Consider the following 13,216-nt stretch of genomic DNA (forward strand, 5'->3'; position numbering starts at 1 on the left):
CACAACTGTGAGCCAGTCAATAAAAAAGGAAGTGGCAGCAAAGAGATAATGGGATGATGGAGAAGGACTATTATTACAGACTCTGATGCATTCTATCTTGTCCAGCCAGCTGCCACCACACAGATCTGTTCTGTTCTCCTGAGCTCTGATATGAAGCCTGTTTGAAAATCCTCCTCATGCAGGCACTTTCATCCCTCAACATTTGTCTCCATATGTGTATCTTACTTTATATGTCTCTTTCCTTTTTATAGTCTCTTCCTACCATAGTCAATGCTGGTTGCTGACATGAAACCCACAATACACCACAGTGTTGCAGTTTGGTCCAGTTGCTACCCAAATTGCACTATACTTTTATATGTTTATTATAACAGACAACAGAAATAATAAGTGAAAGTTTAGCTGTATATTGTATTGTAGATGTGATTCAGACACAATGGAAACAAGTGTCCGGTTTAGGAGCCTCAGCTTCACATGGTTAGGTCTTGCGCTCTTGAAACCACAGCATTTTTCTCTGCTGGATGCGGCTGAATCCAAATGATACATTCTATTTTTAGAAAGAAGCCACAGACATGCAGTAAACATTTGCAGCTTTCTGTATTCTGTGAGGACCAAAAACTGTGTTGGATATACAAGTAAAAATGATTAAGTAACTGTCTGGTAATAGTACAGTATTTGTAGCTGTAAAATTCTAAGACACAGGGGGTATTTTTAATGTATATAATGTTTACATATGCACATAGTGCAAGTACAGTATGTAAAAGCCCACTATGCCAAATCCACTACTTAGACGTTGTGGATGTAGAAACAGATTAAACAAACCTCCCTAGCCAAAGTTTAATTCCTAATTTAACCAATCATTTTAAAAAGATTTGTTGACATAGACAATTTGAAATAATAAGATGATTTGCAAGTATTGCTTTATTTCCTTAACCCAACTATATTACTGTATAGTATAGTGCACCTTACATGTTTAGCCTAGCCGACATAAATGAACAGGATAATTAGTCTTAGGCAGTGTCCTATTATTCAGTATCGCCAAGTAGATGCAGCAATGTTACTGAGCTCCAAAGTTTTGAAAACCTTCCAGAGTCTGGTTGTGTTGTGTTTGTCTATGATACAGATGAGCAGCAAAAGCAAAACTATCTCAAATTATTTATTTTGATGACAGTAAATTTAAATAGATACAAAATGGTCACTGGACAACACAGTAGCACAAAACCAGACACCAAAAGAATAAAATACAAATTATGAAAATATTGATAAGTGGCTCCGCGAAGGTTGTCCCTCTCCCTTGCTGTAGCCACACCCCATTGCCTCTGGCCGCACCCATTTACTGTATTTGGTTCCTGCTTTCTGTTTGTTAATCAGATCATGCTCACATCTGTCTAGTTTTTTCCATACTATTCACACTTCATGACAGTGAGCTGCCAAAGGTGTTTCTGTTTATTAAATTCCTCTGTTAGTTAACTCTGTTAGTTAGGTTTCTATAGTTTTAGGCTGTTTGGGTGTTACTGGTCCATACATCCTGCCTGTGTTATGTTACTGGTCCAAGCAACCTGTGTGTGTTCAGTTACTGGTCCACCCATCCTGCCTGTGTAGACTTACTGCTCCAACCATCCTGTCTGCTTTCTGTTGCTGCTTATTGTAGCTATTGTTTTCTCTCTTCTCTCCCCTCACTCCAACTGGTCGAGACAGATGGCCATCCACATTGAAGCGGATTCTGCTGGAGGTCTCTTCCTTGATAAAGGAGTTCTTCCTCTCTTCAAAATTTAGAGATTGGAGAAATGCTACCATCAACCTGCACCAAATGCCCAATTTCTGTACATGCATACACGTTGATGAGGCAAGAAGCATTTTTGGTTGAGAAAAATGAATAATTGTAATGGTCTTTTTGCTATCGCAATCAGCTATATGAAAATTAGTACAATGATGAGCAGAATTTGTCATATATGGTTGTACAGGCCTGAAAATGAGCATGGTAGTCGGACAACACATCTTCAAAAGATACCCACAGGTCAGTGAAGCCAAAAAAGCAAAAGCCGCACACAAAACAAAACCAACCGACTATTGTAGTGAGCTGTAGTCACTAAAGCTATGCAATCATTGTGAGCACAGAAATGTGAATGTGCAGTTCAGCAGTTCTGAGGATCACAGGACCTGTTATTAACCAATTATTGTCTCAAATGACAGGAAAAATGATATCTCAAAAGGTCTAGGAAGGATTACTTGGTGTCATTCTCTAAACCACTGTGAGCCTGCCCTAAAGTATCACAGCATACATGGGCCCTGCCAGCCCTCCACCCCGAGTCTGCTGATAAGGGTATGATGTCAGAAAATGATGCTCCTTAAGCAAAAACTTACCACAAACAATCTGACCCCTTCGAGGTAGATGTATAAATGGACAGATGTGAAACACCTTAAGAAGTGCAGTTGCACATAAGGTTTAAAATCCAGAATTCAAAACTGAAATATTGCACAACACTACATTACAGCTGTTTGGGTGAATTGTCTGTCTGTCACAGTGGCTTCTGAGCAGGGGCTTTGTAATGTGGCTGGTGAAGTGTGCTATTCCACTGCTCAGTGGTTCCGTTGACTTTTGGCTCAGTGTTTCCCAAAGACATGGAGGTGGACAGGCATTCCAGCCTTGCATGGACAAAGAGGCTCTTTCAACAACAGTAATCCCCTGAAGGAGGAGTGGGAAGGCTGCTGGTTTGCTGCAGCATACCGAACTACAGAACCCATATTGAAGTTCAAGCACACAAAATGACCACAGCTATGAGAGAAACAGCGATATAATGTATACAGGCTTCTGACAGATGCACAGATACAGTCACTGATGCTATTTTATAATAGTTCCATATTATGTAAAATCAAGCTCTGGGGAATTTAGTACTGTTACATGGCTAAGGGCTGTATGTTGACATACAGGGTGCTGAAGCTAAAGAGCTTACAGCATACAGCCTGAAGATAGGTCAAACTGAACTGAAACACCTAGTTTTATTGTACTGACAAATGTATGTACATGTCAGTCAAACCAACCCTCACTTTCAGCTGCACAGAAGCTACACCCATTCAAACTTTGTTAAGTCTCTTCAAACATCTGGAGGTTTGTGGGGATCACTTTTCTTCAGAATGCTTTGAAAATAAAGCTCATTCGATGCTAAGTAGTCTTCGTATTTGAGGCTGAAATCCCGATTCTTAATTTTTACAGACTGTCAGACTATTCCTCAGGTTCCTGCTTTTAAAAGTCATGTCATATTCATGGCTTAATCGTGCAGCCAAGCTCAGTCTGTGGCAGTTGCTGTGAGATGCCCTGGCATCCATGACACATACTGCTGCCTGTGTGTTAGACCATGGAACATAAACTGTCAGCTTTCTTGCTATATTCATGCTTGGATTCCTTTGATCTTCTAATTCACCCATTCACAGACACAAACACACTGATGGCTGAGCTATCTATCTACTATGCAGCTTGACCCGACTCAACTTAGGGTTCAGTGGACATGTCAACACATGAACCCGTAACTGAAACACTGATCCCACAACCAATAGATGACTGTTCTACCTCCTGAACTACAGTCACCTTTTTTAATCCCAATACACTTTCACAACAATATAAAGAGCAGTCTAAAATTAGTTCTATGAAACAAATCCTGACAAAATTAAATGACCAAAATGATCATCACATTACTGTAGAATAACGTAAATTACTGTATATGTAGAAACAATTCAATTGAACAATAAGCTTAATGAAATCACTAGAATTAATATATCCTGGACGTCAGGGATCCTGGAGCACAGCGAGGCATAAAACATCTCCATGGTAACTAAACTGTGATTAAGTGGCCCTGCCTCTGAGCTACAAAGTCCAGGATAAGTTCAAGAATGCTAGATGACTATGCTATGACTATTTTAAGAAATGCATCCAAACATTGGAAATTTAAACGCTATAAGAAAAAAGTTAGGACAAAGTTAATGTATATTAAAAAGTAAGATTTTACTTATATACCGTTCACGTTTACGACGTAAATCACCTGGGTGTCCCTAAACTATTACATCAAAGCTCTTTATCTAACCATGTTTTATCTAAAAGACCATGGGCTTTCAATTCCAGCTGTTATTAGGTAAAAAGAGATAGAGATCACAGAGCCAAGTAGAGACAGAAAATTCACACTTACACCTACGAGCAATTTAGAGTTTCTAAATAACGTTCCTGCGTGGGCTGTAGGAGAAAGCTGGAGTACCCAGATAAACCCCACACAGTCACGAGTAGGAAATTCCATCCATCCATCCATCCATCCATTTTCTTAACCGCTTACTCCCTAGTGCGGGGTCACGGGGTGCTGGAGCCTATCCCAGCTGGCTACGGGCGAGAGGCAGGGTACACCCTGGACAGGTCGCCAGTCCATCGCAGGGCAACACATAGACAGACAACCATTCACTCACACACTCACACCTACGGGCAATGGAGAGAGAGAGAAGCCAATCAACCTAATGCACGTCTTTGGACTGTGGGAGGAAGCCGGAGAACCCGGAGAGAACCCACGCAAGCACGGGGAGAACGTGCAAACTCCACACAGAAAGGCGCCAGGGTCGCCTCCGGGAATCGAACCCAGAAGAATTATGAAATCAATAAAACTAAACTTAGCCTTTCATCTTGGAGCTAAATTGAACCAACTGGCCTAGCATACTAAAAGACAGCACATATTACTTAATGAACATGTTCCATTACTTTTGTTACAGTTGTTCTATCTTTCTATCTGTATACACACTCACCAGTGTCTGTCCTGCTTCCATCCAACACACATGCGCACACCTTCACAAACATTCAGAGTACTGACCTTTGCCCTTCTTCTGGGGAGGGAAGCTTAAGAAATAAAATTAAATAATAGGGACTGTGTGGGAAGATCCTTCTTCTGTCATGGAAACTGATCCAAAGAGCAAATTGCTCTGACAAAGCCCAAAGGTTCTCTGTATCGCTTTGTATTGTTCTGCCATTTGGCCTTATTACACTGTGAGGACATCTAACAGTCTCTGGAAAGGTCGCTTTGGATGCTTAACATCAGTATTGAACACACACATTGTCTGTATTAACATGAGGGTAAATCCAGATACGTTATAGCCACTTTATGGGACGTCTGTGTTGTGTGTACATGTCACATTGGTAAACAAGACCAGATTAGTCTTTATATCTGTGTGTGTGAGAGCATCACTGTGAAAAAGGAGACAACTTTGAGTGAGATGAATAGTCTGAGAGTGACTGTGTCTTATCTTGGCATGACTCACTGGCCTGAAGGCATGCTGCCATTTAAATTCAAAGACAGTGAAGGGAGGAAATGATCGAGAGAAAAAAAACAAAGCGAGGAGTGTGCAGAGGTCATATTCCAATCTGCAGATGTCATGCACTGAGTTTGGCTGCCTGCTTGGTCTGCACGTATGTGTTTGTGCAGGTGTCCCATACTGTACATGCTGCAGCTGAGGCAGAGACAGGCATCTAGGCAATTGGCCAGTAGGCTGAATAACAAAGTGGAGTAAGCAGTGAACTCAGAAGACAGCAGAGCCCTGATCTGACATGACCTGTATATTCAACAGCTGGCTGAGTGCATTTTATGGGAGGCCAGGTAGTGTGGAGCAGATCTAGTTTCCTAAAGGCCAGGTTTGTACTAGATTACCCTCTACTAAACTCACATTACTGAAGAGCTGATGCTATAGCTGGGGTTATCTACATGGACACATTCCACACACAAATGTGTTGTATTTGACTGAAGGCCACAAATAATGTTGCAGTGGTTGTTTTAAATGTGTCTGACTGATATGTCACAGACTGTTTGGACTTGAGCAGTTATCTCATTCAGGATTTCTTTTTTTATTTCTTTTTTTATTACTCATCGAAAAATATTTTTATACAAGAAAATAACACTCAATTAGCATTAAGTAAAATTAATGAGCACAACTAAGTCTACATACAAAGGTCAATTACCACCAAACTGCTTTACATGATTGATGAAAAAAAAATTCCCCCTCATGAACCCTGGTACTGTAATTAATTATGTATGTTCAACAACTTCCAGCATTTGGTTCATTTTTCATGGGTTATCTGCTCAGCTAGGATACATACAGTATAACATAAGCTTATTACAGTCCTCTTGTGGTGATTGTGTAACATGAGCAGTCCTCTTTAACAAAACATGCAATTCTTCACATTCACATTCAATAGTCCGCACTATCGCAAATAGTTTAAGTAGAGCCACCCAACCCATAGGTGCCAGTGGAGCTGGGTGGATGTTGGGCCTGGGGGGTCGAGTAGGGGCTAGATAGAGTGCCAATACGCTGGCCTGATAATTCTTTCAACAGAATGAAGTCTGAAAACAAAGCATTTATTATCAGTAGCCAGATAGTTGCTGTAGTCTGGGAACTCTGCACAGCCGTTTCTGTCTGCCAGACTTCCCAAAGAAATGTGGGTCTAACTCTAATTTAGTTGGGAGGTTCAAACAACAACCAACCCTGTATAGGTCTCTCTCTTTCCTTCAAAGCAGCCAGTGTTCCAGGAGGGTGGGAAGGCTGAGAAACTAACGAGGAAGTGAGAAAGTCCTGCCTCTTACACACCCACACTTTCCTCTTTTACTCGCCATAAAATGTGTTTTCTTCCAGGTACAGCGACACTTACTGCTCCTACACTTTCTATGCTTTGTGGTTATTTTAGGTTGTCATGACATAAAGAACATAACTGCAGCTAATTATTTAAATGTAGGGTGCATGTTATAAAATATACCGTTTTACGTATTTAGATGTTAACACCAACTCAGTTACACATATTAGAAAAAACCCACACAGAAAACTGGAAAACTCAACAGAGAGACACCTGGAAATTCAACAAACCACCATGCCACCCTAAAAATGTTAGTCTGTCAAATGCTGCTATGAAATTATTGCAGTTTCATTTTTCAGCTCTACGTGACATAGATCAACAGCTACTTTTGGCCTTGCAGTGAACAGGCTCCACCTGACAAACTCTGTTTTGAGCTGTTATGTCTATGCTGCTGGGGATATTTGCATGGACACATTTTACACTTTTTTTATCAATGAGAGCAATAATATTTACTGTATGTTTGCAAAAAAATCTTATTTTGCTGATTACCTACCTGGCTGAGGGGACGATGCGTGTATATGTGCTAGGACGGTCCAGTAACACTAAGCAAACACACCACTGCTGCCCATGAAGACTGGACGGGGCTGCTGCTGGAAACCACAGAGATGGAAGACAGAAGCTTTTCTTTGATCCTTGTTGTGTCTCTCATCCGTCAGCGGCTGCCACTTTGCTCAGTGCCCACGCTGCTGCCTCACACTGGACTAAAGCCATGTGTCCAACATACACCGTCTGGCTGCTGCTCCTGCTGGTCCCCTTCTTCTCACTTGCTCTTGACTCACATGATTGCTCATTCATGAGTGCCCCCACCCACACGCACACGCACTGGGGCACAAGGCACTCATTCTTCTGGATGAAAAAATTGTTCACAGAGACCAATAGAACTATTAACCCATTATTGTTCACCTGCATACCCACACTCATGTTAAAATGGCCATACTTCTTAAGGTGAGAGTTAAGTAACTGAGCTTGTGTTACAGTATGGCCCTCCAACCTGATGGAGGCACTTTTGTTGCTGTTTGCTCCTGTCATCTTGTCATCTGCCATCACATCCTACTTCCTGTTCCTGTTTGGAATAATCATTGTCTTTGAGCTACACCTGCTGCTGATATATCCAATATACAGTATAAAAACTACATTTTCACGTGCTCTCTGTTATCCATCTCTAAAAAACAAAAATTAAATAGTGATGTCCAAAAGATCCATTATTATTCTAATCAGGAAATTGTCCGACCAGAAAATAATACAGTGTAAGAAATGCGTGACATGTTTGTATGTTCACCCAGGTTTTCATCAAACTAAAGAAGCCCTACACTGTTTCTAACAGCTTCTCTGAGGTCTATGAAAACCAGGCAAAGCACAGAAGAAAGCTAGCTTCATGTAACGCTCCTGGACAAGGTGTGAGTGCCCTAATTTTGCATCACATTTCATTTTCCTGTCACCAAAGTTTATTAGTTTAATCCAGCAGTGAGGCTTCGGGTTGCTAGGTTTTTTTTTTTTCAAGGAAGAATTACATTTTGCTCAAGAGGAGGATTAAATTGTGCGTAATTCTGAAGAAGAGGAGAATTAATTACTGTTCAGGTTTTGGGAGGGATTGTCACAGTCGGACAAAAAATGGCAGGCCGAGTTTAAGGAATGTTTCTTAAGAATCCAAAGGGAACAACTCAGTAGCAATCAAACAGATAGCTTTAATTAAAACTAACACCAGACACAAGTAAGGATACTTTTGACACAGAAAAATTTAGCAAGGTCAACAAATCAAAAGTACGGCAACAAGGCTAAAGAAATGGCATCGCTAACAAAGGTTTACAACACCTGTTATGTGTGGTACAGTATGGTGAACTAGCATGGGACCTGACAAACTGACTTGTTGAAGCAACATGGTCACGCTGGCAATCAGGAAGTAGAAGAGGCAGGGGACGTGGTCAGACATAATGTGTGAGTACTGAGCAGGGGAACAGAACAGGCCATGAATCAAATTCAAACTCTGTTCTCGATCCAGTGAGTAAAAGATCTTAGCTAAGCTCTCCTAAAGCCATAGCCGGGCAGCCCCACCTTCAGAAAAGACCAGCCCCCAGGCTCTAAATATGACATAAAATATGAGGAACATTGAGGAAAGGCCAAGCCCTGTGGGGGTCTTGTGCATGAAGCAACCACAAATCTATTTACCAGCCCATTAGTAATGCAACGCCTTGGGTGAATATGTCTGTATGCACCCACACACCCCATAAAAAGGATATTCCTGACATAGCTGAGGGCGGAGAAACAGGGAAGAATGAAACCAGATTCCCAATTGGCTCCATCGCTCATACAGTAAAGCCCCCACGTGAATGAGGCAGGACCCCCCCAGCCCTCGAGAGCTACAGCAATGCTGCTAAATGGCATCACAGGCAATCCCGACAGTATATTCCCTTCCTCACACATAAACCATGCCCGACGGTGCTGGGTCACATTTACACATAAAGCACTTGCACTCATACACCATGCTCAAAGGTCAAAACCAAAAAAAATGAAGTTAAAATTTGTTTAAATAGTATGTGACTACTCTGTTAACCTGGCTAATTGACCTGATGGACCTTTCATTTCAGCTCTTATCACATGTGATCCCACAAGGTTCCATTCTTGGGCTCCTTCCCTTTGCGGTTTACATTACTGCATTGGGATCCATTCTTAACAAATGGTATCTCTTTCCATTGCTTTGCTGACGACCTTTTCCTAAACAATGTAGACAAGAAAAACTCTTGAGTTTCTACTCAACTGACCTATTACCTTCTTAATCTCAAGGAAGACTGAGAATTTAGGCATCTGCTTAAAATATTGTATGTGATGCTGCAAATCATTTTGGCTACAATTATTAATTAATAATCCACAAATTATGTAGAGTTAAAAAAAACAAACCATCCACCGATCTGTAATGGAATTTACATAAATGCAGCAAAGTCTGGAATGGAAATATAACACAGTTCCTTCTCTGAGCTGATTAAGTGCACGATTGGCTTGAGGAGCTTTAGTGTACACAGACAAGTAACATGTGTAGAACACATTATACTGTACTTTACACTCTTTATGTATATGTGATGATGCCAAGCTGCAACTGTAGTCAGGGACACAGCAATAAGCCTTGTAACGTACTATTAATACAACAGACGAGCTCCCAGGTATACGTAGATTACCGTGGGGGTCAAAAGTAAATTTCTCTTTTATGTCTATACACACACCCTTGCACTTAGCATAAACAGACGTCTGAGACATTAAAAGCTTTCCCTCCTTTCATCTTTAATGAAAAGCATTTTTGGTTCCGCTCCCCTCCTCCCCTGCACTGTAACAGCACCCACACACCCATTCAAACCTTAATGCCTTTATAGAAACATACAGTGAGTGCTGCAGGGCTGAGCTGAGGGAAGCGCTCATTATGAACATCAAAGGCCTAGATGGGTGCTGACTTGATCCTTTGAGATGATTGGAGCATCTCACTCTGTGAACAAAAGGCTAGGACATCTCTGCACACCTCTGATACTGTCAGCCGAGATGGAAATTGAATTATCAAGTGATTCAGGGCAGGCAGAGGGGGAGGAATGTAAAGATTTGAAGGAAGTGGGTCATCATTTTTGCCAGGATATGTTTGCAGTTGATGGGTGGTGGATCAGACTCCCACATGTTGCCCCTGCAGCCCTGGGGCCATACAGAAGAAAGCTGTGGCTCTGTTGTGGGCCTACAATGTGCCACCAGAGGAACATTTTATTGAACACCACTATTGCTGAGTGACTGGCTATTCCCACAAACAGTAATTTCCATGTCAGTCTTCATGTCATGCTTCTTCTCTTACTACTAAAATAGTGTTCCCATTTCTGACAATGGCCAGCTGTCGTTTAATATAGACATATGTCTGGGAGTGCTGTTGTTTTGAAGGATTACTTACTGAGTTTAGCTTCAGGCATAATTTCTTTATGATGAGGTGTGAGGCAGTGAGCAGGAGAGAAGCAAAACGCTAGTGCCACCTAGTGCAGAAGTCTAACTGTTGAGCGTACATTTAGAATTTGTTCTTTTCATCTTCTTTCACCTCCACAAAGGGTAGAACAGCACCACATACAGAATGTTTTTTGTGTTCATTGGTACATCAGCATGAGTTGCTGCGTGGCCGATGTCAACGACTACACTGCCTGCTTTATGAGCCTCTGTTAGGCTGTATTAATCCATCCTTCCATTTCCCTAAGTGCTCATCCTCCGAAGGCTCGCAGGGGTGCTGGAGGTTATTCCAGTAGACAAGTGCCCACCTACAGGCAGTTTGGAGTCCCTGAGTAACCTGAGTGGGAGGAGGCCACACTACCTGGAGAGAACATATGCAGACACAGGAAGAAAATGTAAACTCCACACAGAATGGCACCTGGGCAGCCACAAGATTCAATTCTGGGTTCTTCTACAATTTGCTGACCAACGTGTTCATTTCTGAACAAAATGATTGTATGATTGATTGTAGCACAGAGATCTAGCAAGAAGAAGAAGGCTAAAAGGACACTGGAATATACTTTCTATTCGTAAAGTTTAATATATCTGACAAAATTATTGAAAAGTTAACATAAAGTACACAAAAGGTTACGTACTGTAGAGTACGCTTACACATGCTGGTACTTACTATTTCAGATTGTTTTTTACAAATCCTGAATTCATGCTATGAAAAATTCCATGTGTGTTTAGGAGAAGCCACCTGGCAGAATGTAGCAGAACAGTGTGAGGAGAGATCCAGACACAAAGCTGCTAAGAACACCTGACTGCTGCTGTTTGAACTGTCAGAGAGAGGACATTCCACGCACGCACACAGAATTCCTCTAATATCCTGTTAAAGTTAGTCTGTCTGCATAAAACATCTTCAAAAAATCGTTCCTATTTTTTACTTACACATGGATGACAGCCCTTTTACAGGGTGGATTTACAGTGTGCGATTGTTTTCTTGGTGTTTCACACTCTCAGAGAGGATGACCCCCTGCCTTACACTGCTGGCGAGATGGTACCACTAAGAACAGCTGGCAATGGCAGATAAGAGTGTAAATAACATAAAACATGTTTTGTCAGATCCTAATCGTACAAACAGAACTAACCTGGAAGAAAATTGCTTACCGTCAGCCATCACACTCATATTACACATGATAACATGTTAACAGTGACTCACACATCCCTGTGACTGATCTGTTTTCCCTCTACAGTGATGATCGCTAATCATGAATATACCATGTTGGGCTCCTACACTGATTGCACACAATGGAAGAAAACAAAACACCACATTAAACAATCAAAAGTAATGTTTGATCATTGAGATTTACCAAGAACAAATGTACAGTATGCACTGCGGTAGTTTTCTGTGTTGTTTTAATACGTCAATACTTAGTATAGTTTCACCTCAGTGTTGCTGCCCAGCCTAAGCTGCAGGCAGCACACTTTTCCACTGGGTTGCTGACAACACAGCTTTGTTCAGTCACGCTATATGAGATTGTAAGAGACAAGGCGCAACATTGCCGGGTTGCAGACAGAAATGTCTTCACTCCACACAGTTAAGGTGGATGTAGATGCCGATTGTTGAACTGGTCATTTATACTGGCAGGAGTTTTTGCCCTGAAATACACACAACCCATAAAAGCTAATGTATATTCACTGCATTTTTATGAAAGTGAGACTAATTGTATGACCTTTCAATAAAATAAACATATAATTGTTATGTAGTTGAAATATGAGACAAATGTTGTTATCATTCTGTGGGGATATTAATAACCTTGCTGGTGTATAATTAGCCAGGTGAATGTCTCAAATAATCACAGGATCATCAATGCTACTACCTTGAATTGCACTTTCTTGAGCATTACTCTTGAATCCAGGCGAGCAGGCCTTGCCATAGATGACTTTTCCGAGTTGACTCTCCATTCAGTTCAACAGCCTCCATCCAAACCAAATCACCATGAGCCCTGCAGTGGAGGCAGACAGTGCCTGCTCCAGCGTTGCCCTGGTCTCCTCCCTCCCTTCTCTGAGGAAGACTCTTTACAAAGCTCATCAGCCTGCTCTTTCAAAGACACACCCTGCTCTCTCCTTTCCCACAGTCCAAACATGGATACTGGTAAGGACTCTATTGACCTCACCCTCGTTGACCCTTTAAAGACCCAATCCCTGTTTCTAACTCATTCTCTCATCTGCAGGGCCTCATACTCTCATATTAGCATCCCATAATGACATTATCATGAATTATGTTGCATTCATTTTAACATAAAGGGGATGGGATTCACCTTCGCTTGAAAAAACTGGTATAGTGGAGTCTGTGTCAACATTCATAAGCGACTTTACACAACTTAAACTGAAATTTGCAAGAAAAGCAGACACAACATTAAGTGATATTATTGTCTCAGATTGTATCAACAGATGAGCCAAGATTAGAGAAAGAGTCCTAAACTTTTTTCTGGAACATACTTTGGACATAGCAGTTGGCTTAGTATTACGCATAAAACGCAGTGACTTTTCACATCGTAGTGGAGCTGCACCAATTTGTATTGAGATTAGCTACGGAGCAAATAGGTTAAGTTGTACTTG

General features: G+C 41.4%; 1 protein-coding gene across 1 annotated transcript in view; it reads right to left on the reverse strand.

Annotated features, from left to right (window-relative positions):
* Positions 1-7,528, reverse strand: part of phldb1b (pleckstrin homology-like domain, family B, member 1b) — a 78,599-nt gene extending 71,071 nt beyond the window's left edge. The window contains exon 1 of the mRNA XM_055514278.1: positions 7,143-7,528. The gene's annotated coding sequence lies outside the window, so the exon portion shown is untranslated. The remainder of the gene's footprint in view (positions 1-7,142) is intronic.
* Between the last annotated feature and the right edge of the window lie 5,688 nt (positions 7,529-13,216).

The sequence above is a fragment of the Betta splendens genome, chromosome 13 (genome assembly GCF_900634795.4).
Source record: "Betta splendens chromosome 13, fBetSpl5.4, whole genome shotgun sequence".
Lineage (NCBI taxonomy): Eukaryota > Metazoa > Chordata > Actinopteri > Anabantiformes > Osphronemidae > Betta > Betta splendens.